The sequence below is a fragment of the Cuculus canorus genome, chromosome 1 (assembly GCF_017976375.1).
Source record: "Cuculus canorus isolate bCucCan1 chromosome 1, bCucCan1.pri, whole genome shotgun sequence".
Classification (NCBI taxonomy): Eukaryota; Metazoa; Chordata; class Aves; order Cuculiformes; family Cuculidae; genus Cuculus; species Cuculus canorus.
Genome location: NC_071401.1, coordinates 168,006,915 through 168,025,090, shown reverse-complemented (window position 1 = coordinate 168,025,090; position 18,176 = coordinate 168,006,915). Strand labels below are relative to the sequence as shown.

At 37.8% G+C, this 18,176-nt stretch overlaps 1 long non-coding RNA gene across 2 annotated transcripts in view; it reads left to right on the top strand.

Moving 5' to 3' along the window:
* Nucleotides 1-16,451, top strand: part of LOC128854538 (uncharacterized) — an 81,913-nt gene extending 65,462 nt beyond the window's left edge. Inside the window, exons 4-6 of one of the 2 annotated variants that reach the window (XR_008453572.1) lie at nt 2,087-2,195; nt 3,132-3,205; nt 15,049-16,451. This is a non-coding gene — a long non-coding RNA (uncharacterized LOC128854538). The remainder of the gene's footprint in view (nt 1-2,086; nt 2,196-3,131; nt 3,206-15,048) is intronic. The other variant, XR_008453571.1, reaches the window with a different exon arrangement.
* Nucleotides 16,452-18,176: the final 1,725 nt, after the last annotated feature.

Sequence of the window (18,176 nt, the reverse complement as noted above, 5' to 3'; positions counted from 1 at the left end):
TTGTGAAGATGATCAGTCTGAGACATACGTTCAAACATCTAGACCTTATTTAACAGTTTAGTCATATGCAAGACTGCGTCAACTTCTTTGGCCTACTGAGCTCATTTCTTGTCTTCATTCTTTCAAGTTCATGTTGTCAGTGTCTTGAAAAGAGTCTCATTGGATTTTTTTCCCCTCTTACATCCCAGATTAAACAGCTCTGCTTTCTGCACACCTTATCCAACCCTTCCTTCATCTCCATCTGCAGTGACAGAGACCTGCCAACTGCAGACCAAAAGGTGACATTTTCTAATTCAGCCACCCAGTGAGTCTTCAGAGAAGACTACAGCTGTCAGCCAGTTGACTGTTCTTATGTGGAATATTGAAGAACACTTGTCAGAGCCTCAATTTTCAGGACATAAGGGAGCAAAGAAAAGATCATTACTTAGGCTGCATCTTCTCCTTCCTCTAATACCTATTGTTTAGTTATTTTTTAGTTATTTATAATGCTGTTGATTTATGTTTCATCCAAAGGCTGATTTTGTGGTACATGAAAATCATCTAAGAGAGCCAATCCTTGTGCTGAAAAGGTTATAACATATGTGGAATAATGCCTGGTGGCTTCCCAGAAGCCTCCTATCTCAGCTTAGATTGATGTCATTCATTCACTTCCCCTTCAGGCTGCTGCAGAAGGAAAGCACTGAACTGTAAGCAGCAGTTGTTTCACTGTAGTGTAGCAGCATCAAATTCTGTCCATGACTTTCTTATTGCTAAGCATTCTTTACCACAGCAAAAGTATTTGTTTAATGGGAACCAGATTTGGGTCATAAACCTTAAGCCTATCAAGCTTTATGTTAGCTAATGTTTACCTTACTGTATATATATTTCTATTTTTCTCTCTCTTTCTGGTAAAAATGACATTGCTGTAAAGGGAATGCAGGGGAGCAAATAAAGCAAAGGAAATCAGGAATTACTATGAACTGCATGTGACTCACAGCTGCAGGGTTCCTCACAATAAAGAACCCTGCCTCAACAAAGTGGCTTATGTACTTTAACAAATATCAGCTGTTTGTTTCGGGTGTAATGAACAAGCTAGAGCCAGAGTGACAACTGCTTCAAGTAATTATGAAGACAGCTTGCAAACTATGGCCCTGCTTGTTTCAGATTCTAAATGACGACAGTCAGGCTGCTTGTGCTGCCAGCTTTATTTCTGAGCACTTTTATTTCCATATTTCAAAGGTCAGTGTGTGGTGGCGATGGCAGCCAAAGAAAGCCTGTGTGAACGGGGTGTGTGTGCCTGTGTTTTTGTGAGACAGAGGAAAAAAAAGGAAGAAAAGCATTTTTCAGGATTACCACTGCTATATTAATAATAAAGTCCTAATGTAAGTGCTTATAATACATTAAAACCTAGAACCCAGATGGGTTTGGTGTTTCTTTGCTGCAGGCATCATTTATATGTGTAGTGAGGGGTACCCTGGCCTGCGGAGTTTACAGCAGTAATGATGGAGATGGCAGAACAGTGATCCCAGGGAAACTCAATATTGTTCTTCTATAGAGCATCATGGAAACATGAAATAACTTATCCAGGCACATAACGGGTTTTACATCCAAGTAACACCTGAATTACTTTGAAACCCCCTTAATCTCAGATCATTACTTAGGCTGCATCTTTTCCTTCCTCTAATATTTATTATTTATATTTTATAATGCTGTTGATTTATATTTTAGCCAAAGTGTAAGGATTTTGTAGTATATGATAACCACCTAAAAGAGCTGATCCTTGTGCTGGAAAGGCTATACATATGTGGAATAATGCCTGGTGGAACTTCTACAGGGTATTTGGAGAAAATTTACCTAAGTACTAATCTTATTTTTCTATAAAGGAGTCCAATTTTTATTTCGCATGTTTTCTTCGCTGAATTTACCTACTAAATATTGTGAGACATGGACAGAGGAAGCTGCCTTGGCCCCAGAACTGGAGTATCATTTCAGCCATACCTTGGTCACACCAGGACTTGTGGGAGAAAGTTCTGATGGGCATATCAAAAGAATGAGCAAGCCAGGGGTCTCAAAACAGGAATGACAAATATTTTCTCTTTCTTAACAGATTTGATTGGTTTACATGTGATGCATCCTTGCAGGAAATGTCCACATTAAGCTACATGTGCCTGAGGAACAGAGCATCAAGAGAAAAACAGCTGATGAAAGAAATAAAAGTACTGTATTATCTGACATTACGCATTCCTAATGTATAAAACCTCTAGTCTCAAAAGTGAAGAAAAGATCCTACTGACTGATTATTCCCTATGTAGGATAATTTGCAATATCTACTTGCAACATGTGAGTTGTAAACTAACTCTAAGTAAAATTTTAAGCCCTTTATGATAGTCTTTTTCTTAGTTTCTTGAGTAATAATAGTTTAGTTCTTCAAGCCTCTCTTGGAACATTTCCCTTTTGTAGGATGGCTCCATTAAATTCAGCAGAGAACAGTATGTGCCACTCTGAAGTAGCCATTTCATGAGTGGTCTCTGAATTTCTTTTAGCTCTGACTGCATTCAGTTTCTGTTTTTCTCCTGATAATCTTACTCTTACAGCACGTGCTCACATAGGTTTCTCCAAGGACAGTTCAATGTCATCTGCCCTAGTGTTGCTGAAATAAGGGAGGTAGGGAGCTATTGCTCTATCTGTCTCTCACGGCTGTCATTTATAATTCTTTTCCCAGCTGAAGTCTCTGGAAATCTTTTGCTTCTTAGCAAACAAGTTGATGCAATCTCCTAGCTTCCCTCTTCTACCGCATAGTTGTCCGTGTGTAAGAACTGAAGTGCTAAGCTTAAATACAGATACTCATTTAAGTCTCAGTAAATACCAAAATAGCACAAATAAAACTTGGAAAATGAAACTGCCTTTTTCTATTACTACTAACGAACAACTGGCTTTTTTTCTCAGTAATATTTCTACAGGTTCCTGCTGTAAATTGTAATAAAGTTACAACATTACTAAGAAAGTACACGGCAGATAGCCAAGATAAGTGCTGTTTAGTGTGTACCAGAATAGAAGGAGGTTTAGCAACACCTCAGTAGAGTATTGCAGCATTTAATACTTGGCTTTTTTTTTTCCCCTTGTTTTATTGACCTGACTTGTTTACTTTGAAGTCTGGCTGTTATTTCCTTTGAGGATGGACAACATAAGAAAAGGAGATAATCGGTTGCCCAAGGCCACTCAGTGGGTAAGTGTTTGAGACTACAATATGGAGTTTGGCTTCCACACTTACTGTGGTAAGGAGTGTTAAGCTGCACTCTTAAACTGTATCTGTAACACTATAGCAGACTCTTTTTTTCAAAACACATTTGAAAACAGAGTTTTATCAGCTACGCTAATCAATATGCTTTATTCAGTGGCAAATAACCACAAAATGGTTTAAATACAGATAACTGATGTGGCTTAGGTACAAGTAAACGAATGAAAGAGATCATGGAATTCAGGGATGTATGATAAGGGAGGTTAATGACAAAAATATATCTAGGTATTTTCAGGTATTCTCTGAAAAGTGGAGAAAAATATCATTTCCCAATGACTTACCTCATCTGGGATTCAGTTGGCCAGGACAGGGCAAACTATACACTTTTCCCTCACCATGTTAGACCTCTGCATGATTGACGTCTCCCAGGCTATTTGTGAGTGATGTGCCAGTGCAGAATGGCTTTTGGGGAGGGTCTCATTTAAGAAGCATATTGAGTATGCTGGAAGACTGCTGTTTTTCTCCTTAGATAGTCTCTATCTTTATTCTTCTTTGACAGGAAACTTAGGCTTTGATGCCAAGAAGCACAATGAAAAAGAATAGTTCTCCCTTGCCCATTATCTTCCTCTTTGTTGAACCTGAGAATGCACCTATTTATTTCTACGAGAGGTTAACTCAAGAGTGGCAAGATAATTTTTCATTTTCATTTATTTTCTCATATCCAATTTCTACTTTATGATGGAATGAATGGAATTTTTTAGTACTTTTTAAGACCAGGTTATTAAAAAAAGTTGAATAGGCAATTATAGTATGGCAATTACATTTAAAAAACCTTTGCTATAGCTGCCATTCTTGCAGCATTTCTAGTTTGGTCTTTATTATAGTACCAGTGTCCTTCCTCCTGATTATCAGATCTATTTCTCTTCATTACTGGCAACAGAGAAAGGAAATAAATAAATAAAAAGAATTACAAAGAACTGTAGATCAAGCAGAAAACACTAACGTACTAAATTAATAAGGGATTTCCCCAAAGGTTTTCCTCTGAAATTCCAGTCTTGAAGTGTTTAGGAATTTCACTTATCAGCACAGGCAGACGTTTCTGCAGTTTGAGGTCCTTAATATGTTCTCAACCTCACAAGCCTTACATTTGCAAAAAGAGAAAGGAGAGGAATCTTCATGAAGGAAAATCTTTCTCATTTTCACATCTACTCTATAGGGGGATACCACTCTGTAAATACACCTTAAAAATGGAGATTTTTTTTGAAGACTTATGCTTTGTTCCCCAAAATTAAACCTATTGCACTGCTGGAACAGCACAGTGTCAACTTTTAGTATGTTGGATGGTCAGTGAAGAACCACAGAGGCTAGAAGATCTTTCCTTTGAAATTTTTTTTTTAAATTTCTGACAGGTAGTGCAATCTGGCATATTTCAAAAGCAAATATTTACCCAGAAACATTTTAAAATCTTGATATTAAATTTCATGTCACTTATTTTCTTACTAAAATTTTATCTTAAGGTGACCCAAGGACAAGTAATTCTTTTTCACTGCAGGTACAGTAGCAGTATTCAGAGAGGAGCAAAACCATGAAAAGGGAAGTTACATCTTCCATTATGGTGTTTAATATTTTAAAAATATTGCTCAAAATATCAACCAAAAGTTGAGATCAAAAATTAAGAGGTCACTGAATATGATGAAGGATAAATGAGAAGGTCATAGGATAAAATACGATCTTTGGGATTCACGAGAGGAAGAAATGGTTTTGTGCTATAGGAATATCTGCCAGAACAATGGGAAGGCATTTTGCTAAAGCCAATGTCTTCTCACCAGGAGAATGGCAGGGTGAACATGATTATGCAGGCTTTGGGTGAAAAATAGTTGGGAAAACTGAAGTGATGCTGCTCAGTGAGCCGAAATATAAAGTTTGAATATCATGTCAGTCTACTCATTGAAAATACATACCTCTTCTTCAACATTTGACAAAGTCTTGGGAAGATGAGGGAGTTGCATTTATCTGATGATGAGATTGGGATGAACAGCTAATGTTGTTTTCTAAATAGCGAGATAAGAGTGAACAGAAGTCTAGGAAACATCTGTTTAAGGCATCATTGTATCTGACTATGAATATAACCTATTCAAAGGAATCACCAAATCTGAGCAAAAAACACTAAGCAGAAGGCTGATGCCAGGCACCCGATGGCTTGGTGCACTGTGAACATAATAGGTCATCAGAGAAGTCTTTCAGCTACTCAGGTCAGCTGTTGATGCCAGTTTACAGCTCTTGTACCAACTTACAAGACAATTAATGGTGTGAGTCTCAGCTACATAGAAGACCAAATTTCTGTGACAGCTGGGGAAATAACAAATTCCAAATATGAAGACTTACTTGTTAGGGAAGAGAAGGGGGTGGATAAAGAAGGGGTTGCTATGGACTGGTCTGGCATTGGAGATCATGCAAATCCAGATGCTGCCACATTTTAACATGTGCTGTAAAACATTTACATCCTGTATGTGAGACAGTATTTCAAATTTATTCTTTATATTTTCCAAAAAGTCCAAAATGAATTTTAGCCTGAAATATGGCAGTGATAGCAATCCTGAAATTCCCTAGGGAGTTCACTTTTTCTTTTTTTTTTGACACTTGATGCTGTATTAAGAAATGTAAGACATAATAAAGTGGAATTCCACCTGAAAGTAGCGGTAAGTCTGCAAGTGGCAGAAAAATATATGGAGAAATATAGGTAGCAGAACTATCTTTGTACCAGGTTATATGAATTGATTTTCCATTCACAAGTTTTCCAAACTATGGGTGAAGGGCTTCTAATGCATTTTATTTCATGGAAAGATGACCACACAGTAATCTAATTTATACCTTGTTTAAATACAAAAACAATGTGGCTCATCACTAGCATCTATCCTAGGGAAAATATCCCTATATATCAGACCAGCTGTTCTAGGTAAGAAAAGCATGGCACATTGGGATCCAGGGCACTACCTGTGGGGATTTTAAGGACTAAAATGTATTCAGTTCTAAAACATATCTAAAACTGAATTTAATTGAGTAGATGGATCAAAAGAAGTTCCCTTACTTTATCTGGACCAATACGAAGGATAACAAAGGATCTTCTCTGTGCAAAAGTCTGTTACATGGATATTTCTAAGTTGAATACAGCAAACTTTGCCACACAATTAGTTCATTAATTTTATTTATTTATTTACAAGAGTTTTATTTATTTTGTCTGTCCTCCAGAAAAGACTACTTCTTCATGCTTGGCCCCAGTATTTAGCTTAGTTCAGTTGCCCTTCCTTCCCGCCCTGTCTCTCTTGCAATTTTTGAAGAGACAACACCCACAGAAGCTTAGGTCTGGAAAGACTCCTGCAACTTAAGCAGTACAGCATTGGCTTGAGGCTTGTAGTTTGTAGGAAGAATAGTGGCTTGGTATATCAGTGGCCATGGTACATGAGCCTAGGGGCTTGGGTCAGTGCTGGCTTGGTGGTGTCTGCACCACGCTACCTTCCCCGGTCTTGATTGCCGTGGTTGTTGAGCCCTTGTCTTCTCTGACTGGCCACTGTAAAAAGGACATCTATGGGATGTCAAATCCTTTTCAGCTACCAACATTAGAAAAATCTTGCCGGATCTGTTCACCCATCCTCTGCATTTGCCAGTAATGTTTTTTATATTAATATGTCTTTTCAAATGCTGTGTTATTGGATGAAATAATTGGTGGAGGTGAAGTCAGAGATAGTATAAAAAATTGCAGTTAGTTTTATGTATATTGAAGGCAAATTCAGAGGCTGGTGCTCTACAGACCCAGTTAAGTTAATTATGTCTTTAATCTCTTATATTAAAACCTAGCAATAAACTAAGGAAAGATGGAATTATCTGCAAGATCTCAATGCAGATAAAGTAAGGACTAGAAAAAAATGAAATATTCTGCATAAGTAAGAAAATTGCTAATGATCACTTTAAACAATGAAATCAGAGACGGAAGGGCTGATAGGTCATGTTTTCTGTCCAAGGCCTCTGACAGCTCATTTTCTTATCACCAACAGAACAGTTCTCAATTTCATGCTTGATTTTGGCTCATCCCTTGCTTCCAGCTAACCAACAAAATCTGTATGAAATGAATTTCACAGACCTGATCCTTTTTTTTTTTTTTTTCCAGAAAGCTTAAAACAAAATGAAGAAGGCATTTGCAGGAATGGGTGGTTAAAAATATGAAGGATTACCATAAGAAAACAATCTCCCATAGCTCCCCCTAAACTGTTGTGGCTTTGACTGGAACTGCTTTGCATTTGTTCTCTGCCCTGGCCCTTAGCACCAGCTTGCACCTTTGGCAGACTTTAAGAATTTAGGGGGTAGGACTGTGGGCAACTGAGATTCTCATTGAGATAGAGTTGTACTATGTCATGACTGGGGTGACTTCCACCAGGCATCTAGAAGCTCACCAGAACATCCCTATGGCCTTTCAGAATGATGAATAATGTCACTACGGTTTGGGCACAGGCCACAGAGAGCCTTAGCTGGAGCATCTGCCCTGTATGACATTTTGCAGGGCATCTCCAGACTTGGTAGCAAGCCAGAAGAAACAGGAGAAGTGCTTGGCCTGTTCTGACTCTGTTGATAAAAGAGGTTAGCAGTAATGGGGTTTGGGTGACACTTGAGGCTAGCACTCCAGCGTATGTTTCTGCAGCCAGGTGAACTGAGTTTCATCATATCAAATGTAAGTAGGTTCATTGCCTTATTGGAGCAACAGGCTCAAATTGCTCCCTAGCTCAGTTGCTGGAGCCATTTTTGTGTCAAGAAAGACTGTTTGGGGAGGGAGAGGACTGTATGTAAAGCAGTGGAGAGGACATGCCTGTCCATGCTCATAAAAATTGGATATAGATCTGTATAACCTGAAAGGTGCAACAAACACTTGAATCCTCCTCTCTATTCCTACCTTGGTCTTAAACAATAGGACTGATGTAGTGTAGGGTACGTATAAGAAAACTGAGCAATAGGAATGACAGTTGACTGTCTCGTGCTGCGAGTCTAAACTAAATACAATTTTAAGTATATACTCCAAACACTCTACTTACATAGCACGACACTCTTTGAATTTTGAAAGATAAGAATATTTCCCCGTGGAGACCAAGCATATCACCTTCAGAAACTTGATTTATACCAAGACAGGTATAAACTAGAACCAAGAAACCGAGGTATCTACAAAGAACAGAAGCAAGGAAAGAGGGAAAATTTTAGGGATAAAGTAGTAAATAAGTGTTTTATTTGACGGGGGTGAGGGTTTACACTTAAATACAGAAAAATTATACTGCTTGGTGCTTGGGTGCTTTTTCCTGTTTAAGATTACTAATCTCCCTAAAGGCACAGGTCAAAATCTAGGCAGGATTGGCTTTGCCCTTCATCCTCAGTTTTCATCTCCAAGGGAACAGATTAGTGCTTAACAGCACATGCTGCAGCAGGAAACGGACTCAGTGTGTGCCGTTCCTCTGATCAAGAGCATTTCCTCACTCAGTACACTTCTATGATCAGCTTAGGGTTTGTTTTTTCATGTTCAGCAAAGCCTTCTGTATTATGACAAACAAATGGTGAAGTTGCAGAATTGTATCACTTACGTAATTTAATTTGTGCTTTTTGCATCTTCCAATAGGGGTGTGTGTATATATATACATATATATATATATATATGTATGTGTGTGTGTGTATATATATAAAAAAAAAACAAACAGGCTTTTTCAGACTTCTGTCCTTTGATTATCCATATGCTCCTTTTCTTCTACCCTAGCTGGAGTCTGTAAGTATTAAAACAATAAGAACCAACGAATAAAAGCAGTGTTTAAATTAAGACAGCCTATGCCTAGATTTTACAGAATACTAATTAGACCTACTTCATCAGACATAGTTGCTAAGGTCATTTTTCACTTGAATTAACATAAAACTAGACGAGTAAATCAGCGGTACATATGTTGTTTAGATTAGTTACCACTTATGTCTCTCAGCTAGCCAGACATATGGATAAGCTAGGCATGGATTAAGCAGGTCTGAGTTGACATTAAAATCCTATTCTTGTGATAAATATTGTAATATAACAAGTATGCAGCAAATCTAACCAAGACTGCATTCATTTTCAGGGTAATATTGAGGCAATTCCCGGACTATTCTGTCTATGACATGAATTAGTTCAAGGCTTGTTAACAGATGACAATAGAAAACAAAATAATCAAGTTAGCTTTCCTTTGTCTCTTTAGGTAGATGTGGAAGAATTCTGTAACTTTTCACGTTCAAAACAGTAATTACCCAAATAACCAGAAATTATTTGTAGCTTCAGGTGTGTGTTTTGGGTGGCAAATGGAAGAACTTGAGTTTTTGAAAAAGCAATATAGTTCATTGTCAGAGACGCAATGAATTCGGTCTCATCTTTGGCTCTTTGTTGAGCATCAGAAAATCTTGTCACAGCAGTGACACGTCTGTCGGTCTCTGCCATAGCTTGTGGTAATAGGGGTGAAATAGACTGACTGAAGCGAGGAAAGCTTACAACTTGCTTGCTGATGCTTTGCCTGGGTTTTGCTAATGCCTTTACTTTCACACTTACATGAACTCTAAACTGCAAATATACAGATCCATTATCCCATATAGCCCTGTGTTATTTCAAGGTGACATGGAGCTACTGATCTGTGTTTTTAAACTGAAGAGTGGTCTATGACCATACTTTATCCCACAGCGTTTGAACAGCTCTGCAACAGCAGCCCTGAAAGAGAAATGTATCAGTAAAAATGCTGACTACATTCATAAACTAACCCCACATCAAAGTGTTTATGTTTGCAGTGATGTAAATGTACACATGATTTAAGGAATTTGCTTTTGTGCTGAAAACTCTATAAAATCTACTCTTGGTTCTCACTGTTTTATTTTATTCCGCTCCTGCTTTATACTTATGTATATTTATGACCTTTGCATTTAACATCAGGATAAAATATTTCTGACTTTCTTCTGTGGTCAACATGGAAAAAGAGTTTTCAACACTACACTGCAAGCAGTTCAGCTTCTTTCCCTTGCGATTGAAGTATCATAGCAATTGAAGTTGTCAATTGCTTTTAAAGCAAGTTGTTTATAGATTATTATTCCCAAGACTATATTTGCTTGCTTGCTTTGCAAGTAAGACAATGGAGACAGTACAACTATTAACAAATCTGTCATCATTTTTTTTGGTCCCAGCCCCTTTACTTCTTAGGTATTTTCCTATGGACTGAAGGGCCTGTGGAAAACTATCTCATCCATCCCTTACGGACATGAGTATCACAGACGTTAGATAGTAAACCAAGCATCTAAAAACTAGAATTAGACATTTTTCTTTGATTTGTTTCTTAGATTTGTTGTTTTGCATTTTGAAGGGCTCCATAATGTAAGTATTATGTTAAACAAAGAAATTTCTTCTCTTTTGTGTTCCTTACTTTAGGTTAAATAAGGACTTTTGATTACTGATGAACAATGAGAAGAGTACATTTTAGACTTAAAGATGAGCAAACGAAACTGTTTAGATTCGTGGAACAAAGTCTGGGCAAGGAAAACATTGTTCTGTGTGAATATGTGCAGGTATTTTAGACACCAAAAAGGGAGAGGAGTTATTTAAGCCACAGGACAGTGTTTGTGTTGGAAAAAAAGGTAGATATGACCTGACAACAAATAAATTTGAATGAAAATGAGAGAGTGGTTTTGAGAAATGACAGGAATAAAGCTCTGGGACAACTTCTTGATAGAAGTCATAATTACAGAAGTCACAGCTGTTTCAAGGAGCCTTGTATTTTCACGACTGGGTTTATGTAGTGCGGTTGGCTGAAATAGCAGAGGATTGGTCTCATTAATCCAGAAATTCCCTTCTGCTGTTGAGTACCGGAAATGGCATTTCAGTCAGTAATTAAAGTGCCTTTAATTTTTGTGTGTAAGCTGGTGAAAAAGCCTACATATTATTGTAATTAATTTACTGTTGTTGTCTTTTTAGTTTTGGCTTTAACTGTTGAGTGTGTAATAGTTTGACCTTAATGCTATCTTAAAGGAGTTTCTGTGTATATATATTATACAAATATATATGCTAATTAATGCCAGACATAATACAATACAGCTGCTCAGTAGAGAAAATACTCTTTTCTAAATAAAAGAATTATTAATATATTCCCTGAGTTCAACACCTTTAAATAGGCCCTAGACCACTTTATTTGTGGACAAAGTGCCAGTGTGTTGGTCACTGTTGAGAAGCTGTGCCCTGAGTCATCAGTCTGCTTGAAGTGTTTTTCTTGGTTTTGTTACCATAGAAACATTCAATAATTTTTTTCTTCCACAATTGTTCTGTTTCAGAGGAATTTTAGAAAACTCCCAGGGATCAAAACAAAACAATAGCTAGGGCAAACACAGCTGAAGCACTGTAGGGGAAACTCCACACAACAGATGCTAATTTCTGAGCGTGTAGAGCTCAGGTTTTGTTATCAGGAGGAAGTGGTGCTTCTGTAGCTGCTGTAGCTGCTGTTTGGTTTCTCTTCCAGCAAATATGTACCATTTTAACAGAAAGGAATATATGGCTCAAATATGTATAAGAAAAATGTATAACTACTTTATGAAAGTCTCTTTTATTTAACAGAAATCATATTACAGTAATGGAAGAATCATGTCAAGAAAGTATTTGAGAAAAATTGTTAGTGAGTATTCATCTGAAATGTCTTTTCCATTTTTTTTTTTTCAGATTAGGAGAATTTTATATTTTTTTTTCCTTCTGAATTTTGTGAGGGGTGCAGAAAAAATTAGGTATATTAATTTGCACTGCACGTTCATTTTTCTACCAATCGCTAAAGCTGAGTTGGGTAATACATTTATTATTACCCTAGCAGAGGCTGGGAACAGGAAATAAATGTCTGCTGTCAGGGAAGGAATGGTTCAAAGCCCTGCAAGGTCAACAGGCGATTTTCCATTTACGCAGTGGGTTTGGTTCAGTCTGTTTATCTCTGGTAATTCATTACGGTTTCAAGTGAGGTAAAGGGGCTGCAGGATCAAATCCAGATACGTGTGACTATAGAAGGCCAGTCTGCAGTGTTTTTTATACCAGTGCAAGAAGGAGCTGAGTGCTTTTCTCATCAAAATGTGTGACTGAAGGCTGACAGCAGACATCAGAGAATGAAGTCTTAGCAAGAAGAAGGGATTTTAATGCAGTAATAAAGCCAAGCAAATAAGCTGTATAATCAATTCAGAACTGTAAATTGTTAAGGAAAATGTGATTCTTTGAGTAAATTCCATCTTTGATTTATAATCTCAATTGCTACACTTGCAAAATACTGAGTTATATCACTACATCTGTTGGGGAAAACTACTTCACATTATATGATTCTCTACCTATTGAAACTATAAAGCTGATTAAAATAACATCTGGGATGGGAGAATAAAAACCTATGCGCCCTATTCTTCAAATCTGCATTATTTGATAGCACTCATAAATACACTATAAGCAATGCTTGTTTTACTTATTTCACTCACTTTTCTTACTTAAAAAAATATTAACTTTGTTTATGACCTAGAATGCCCCTTCCATTGCTTATCTTTATAAAAGGGTTTTGTTTACTTAAAAGACACCTTCTGTGCTAAAAATAGTTCTTTACTAATCAAAGTAATTTCTACTTCTCAAAGTGAATCTACTGTTAACCGACTCGTCCTGGAGAAAAATGGCTTTGATCTCAGAGACTGCATTAAACTTAGGAGGGAGCCAAATCAATAAAGGTGAAGGTCATGGAAACAGATTATTGGAATCAACAACAGGCTGTATACTGTACAATAGGGTTATAAAATAAGCTGAAACAAAAGGCTATCAGAATATATTAAGAATGAACTTTATGAATAGGTTCCTCTTCAGAATGCTGAATGGTCACATTTATGCCCTGCAGGTTTTTTTCCTCCTTTTCTGACTCTCTTCCCTCAGCTCCTTTCTCCCTACTCTTTTCCTCTTGATTCCTGCTACATTATAAACTAAATTACTCAGTGGACAGACTGGTGAGCCCTGATTAACTAATGTGTGAGGTTTTCAATTCCCATTAATACCCTGTGCTGACATGTATGTGATGTGAAATTAATATTGCTCTCAAATAAGTGAGAAATGGACTACTTTGTTATCCATGTAGCTGGCTTCTATCTCTCTACACAGATGTAATACCAACTCCCACACAGAATTTTAAGCTGATTTTTTGGAGTGGGAGTCAGGGCAGAGTTTGGGGAACGGGTCTGTAAATAGGAGTGAATAGCAGCCACTATGACTGAGGACTTGATTTAGATTCTAGTGCTTAATAACAGTTAGGGTTAATAGCTTGAGGTGATTAACTGTTTCCAACCAATCATTAATTTGCAGGAGGTGTCTTTAATCTTGTTCATTATTGGTAAGAAACGACACCCTAACATTTTGCTTGAACTTTGTTCTTTTGTTGTTGACAAATGAGTCTGACAACAGACTCATCCCATGTGGTGGGATCAAAACCTACAGTGTGATATAACTTTCTGGATACTCACATCAAGTGCTGCACCAGAGCTGGGATGGAGCTCTGGCCTGACCATGCTGGCAAAAATTTAGCTCCTAATTCTCCCTTTCCCCTTCTTTTCTTTTCTTTCCCCTTCTTTTCTTTTCTTTCCCCTTCTTTTCTTTCCCCTTCTTTTCTTTTCTTTTCTTTTCTTTTCTTTTCTTTTCTTTTCTTTTCTTTTCTTTTCTTTTCTTTTCTTTTCTTTTCTTTTCTTCCCTTCCCTTCCCTTCCCTTCCCTTCCCTTCCCTTCCCTTCCCTTCCCTTCCCTTCCCTTCCCTTCCCTTCCCTTCCCTTCCCTTCCCTTCCCTTCCCTTCCCTTCCCTTCCCTTCCCTTCCCTTCCCTTCCCTTCCCTTCCCTTCCCTTCCCTTCCCTTCCCTTCCCTTCCCTTCCCTTCCCTTCCCTTCCCTTCCCTTCCCTTCCCTTCCCTTCCCTTCCCTTCCCTTCCCTTCCCTTCCCTTCCCTTCCCTTCCCTTCCCTTCCCTTTTCTCCCTTAGTGTACTAAGGGAAATTAATTCTTAGCTCTATTGAAAATTGACATTCACTTAACTAAATGTAGATTATAAGTCTTATCCTTGTATTTTAAAACCAGGGATGCTAATTTTTACCCAGAGCTAAATTCAGAGTAGCGCATTTACCTTTGCCTGCTCCCAGCATATTTCACCCTCCAGCCGGCTACACTGAAGGGACTTTGCAGGAGCTGACTATAATGGTTTTGATCCTGGTCCCCTGCACTAGCCTAAACCAACTGAAAATCTTTACAATCCACTTAAGCAGGGATGAAAAGAGTAGTGCTGGAAATTTCACTGTAGCAGATCCAAAGCTGTTGATAAGAATGCACAAAAATTATCAAGCTAAAGCTGGAGAAGGCATCAACCATTTTAAAAGGAGATTGTTTGATTCTTTCCACAAAGTCCAATCTGACCTGACACCAGCCTGACAATATCCTTCTATGCTATATAGCCAACCTCTGTCTCATTCTGCTACGTTGCCTAACATGGCCATTGACAAGAAAAAAAAAGGAACAGAAATGTTAATGTGTAATGTGGGGGAAGGGAAAAATGTAAAAGGTTAAAGATTTAAAGGTACAGAAAGAAAATATCTTTTAAATATTGATTTAAACTTGTATTTCTGTTGCAGGCTTGTTTGTCACCTCCACAGAGGCATGTGAACAGTGACTAGCACATACAATTACACTTTGAGATAAAATACATAAGAAAAGCCTAGCATCATCTTTTATTTGAAATATTAAATGTGCCCTTCCCCTCTCTTTTGTATCACAGCTGCCTGAGGAGAGAAGCAGAGGAGGACTGCTCCTATTCACATCCAAGAGAGAAGGAATTCCAAGGAAAACTCAGTGCAGAGGAAGCATTGGTGATAACAATAGATGTCATGGACAAAGAACAGTAGCTGTTGAGAAATTACACTGACTCTAGAATTACATTAGACTTGGGACAAAATGTACCTGTCTTTGCTGCTGAACTCAAAGCCAGTATGCTGTTGAAAATCAGGATAGAGGCCCTGCTGCATTCTGGACTGCCCCTGAAACCTATTTATTTAAATGACTGAACTTTGTGGGGACACAGTAGACTGTTTCCTGTTAGTTGAGACCTTTAGAAAATTACAACATTAGCAGTTACTGTGACACACATTAAATTACTCATACGGTGAACCCGACAGGATAGGGTGATGTTCCTTTTCAGGTGTATGATTCACAAAATGGGTGAGTTTTTACAGCAAATCTTGAAAGGAAGAAGGAACCCTTTTAAATGACTGGTTTAGCCCTGTTCTGCCTTTTGTTATGATTAAAGATTATAGTGTAAATAACAGTCCAGTCCTAATGCAGAAGATGTTACAGCGGACAGTGGATAAAGGGTTGTTTACATCAGGCAGAAGTAGCTCAGACTCACTGGTTTGGTCTGGGTGAAGTGCTGCTGTGGACAGAAAGCCTCACCGCCTCATCACTCCTCTTTCTGTAAGGGTGGAGACTGGCTGTGCCCACAAGGTGATTTTCCATAGCTTCTATAGCAAATTTTTCAGGAGCACCTCTGTACTGACTGTCCATGATGACCGCACAAGTCCATAATAGCCAGGCAGAGAGGAATTTCTTAGCTTTTCTAGGCCATATAATGATGGATGTTCCTAGACCGGTGGTCGGTTTCTCTCTCTGCATGTCATGAGAGGCGAAGATAAACTTCCTTGTACCAGACACTCTAAGGCTCTAAGGTGACCATGGCACACATGCACATGGCAACACGGACACATTCCTAGTGGCCTGTTACCCTGCCTGAACACGTGTTTTTGAAGGAAGGGCTACTGCATTTGGAAATTTTGCCCATCAAACTAGTTGAAGGTAACCTGAAGCTCTCCAGAGTGGTGAACACAATAGTAGTGATACATGTGGTTCTCCATGTATGTGAGGATGGAAGAGGTTGAAGTGAGATTGAGAATAAAGATACATTTTCATCTAGTGCCCCTTTCATTGTCTGTTATATTAGCTGCTCTCTTTTCCACACCATTAACAGTATAAGTATACTCTCTTATCAGCTTAAAGGTCTTAAAATACAGTATTTCACATGTGGATTATGTGCAACTCTAACTCATGCTGATGAATTCCTCTTTGAGGTGAAGTCGTAGAGAAATGCTGCAAGGTTGCATGGCTTTTCTGTGTCACAGAAATATCAGATAGATAAAAAAAGATGGAACTTGTCAAAACACTATTTAGAGAAAAATATTTGTGCCTGAATACAATATTTCCCCTAGAGCTTAAATAAGTTTGTTGACATTCAATATAATAAACCAGAATGTATTTACTTTCAGTTTTATAACTAAATCCATGACAATTTGTTTTGTATGAAAGGTTAAATGACTTAATAATGTCTTCCTGAGAATGTTTTCATATTTCCTGGACGTTGGAGAACAAAGTGCAATCTTTCCTCCTAGATAGCAAAAAAAAAACCCCAAAACCCAAAAACATCATTATGTTCTTGCTTTAGCTATGTAAATGACCTTACTGATAAATGAAAATTGATATTTCAAAGCTGTAGTTTATTATAGCCTCATGGCATGTTAGCCCTTATCATTCAAAGCATTATTTATCTCTGAATAATATATTATGCTAACTCTCTGAAATTGTTATGAGATTTTAATGCACCATAAAACAGATCTTATGATCTTCAGCATGCTAAAATGTCAGTTTAACATGTTAATCTAACATGTGTCTTGGAAAGCAGTAGTTTGACAAAAACTATCTTTGTACTTACCATTTCTTGTACTGTATTTCATACATGGATTTATGTGTAAGTATAGGACTTGAAACATATAAATGAAATAGTTACTTTTTTTCCTGCACATACAAAACCTAGCAAAATGAGATCTAAGCCATAACTGGGAATTATAGATTCTGTCAACACTTCTTTATTAAATAAACAGTGCTGTTGGCAAAGTGGCCATGATACTGAAGCCATTTATGTGAATATATTCTTGTGTTTCTGCTTGGACTTTTCATGTTGTCCCTTTTGGATTTTAAAGTATTTGTCTTAGTTTAGATATTACAATTTTATGTTGGCCGTTCTGAGCAAAATGCGTTGGCTAATCTTGAACTGGAGGCCAACAAGGAAGGGCAAGGACAGAGAAACAGATTATTCTGGGCTCAGACTCTTCCAGCATGGAATCTACGCAGAGGACAGCAAAAAGAGGTTTATGAGACACTATTTGTGTCCACTCGGTCTCAGAGATACTCTGGGCCTTGGGAAGACTGCTGCTGAAGGTGAACATAGAGTTGATCTGCTTCTCTCCAAACTAGAGCTAAGACATAGGCAGTGTATCTACAGACTCAAAGAAGTTGGCAAACCATTACAGACTGTTGGTGCAAGATGACATTTCCATTATACCACTTTTTTTTTGTGATGGTCAGGATGCAAAAAAATAAGGTGTCAGAGAGATGTCGCATTATCCATATAGCCCTGTGGCTGGTCAATACAAGTAGAGGAATGTTCTGCAAAACTTACAGCTGGACTGCTGCAAAGCAGTCAGTTGAGCATTGCATGCACGGACGACTGCTAGAGTAATTACTCTAGGGTTCTGTTCTGCTCAGATTGGAGTTTAGCAAATGGAAGTCCTGAATTAAAATGTTTTCTCTCATTTGTGTCTGTATTAATCAAAATCTTGTAATTCCGGACTGTTTATTTGATGAAATTTGATAGGTTCCATATGAAGAATGGCTTAGAGGCGATCCTTATTTTTTCTCATTATCCATTATTTTAGTAAGTATAGATAGTTCAGAGAGCAAATTAGACATATTTCAAAGTAAAAAGAAAAGTCGATGCATGTGTTGTTACATATATTCTGCCTGTTCTTCCTTACGCAACTAGAAAATTAGCAGCTGTAACTTATATCCTTTCAAAATGCA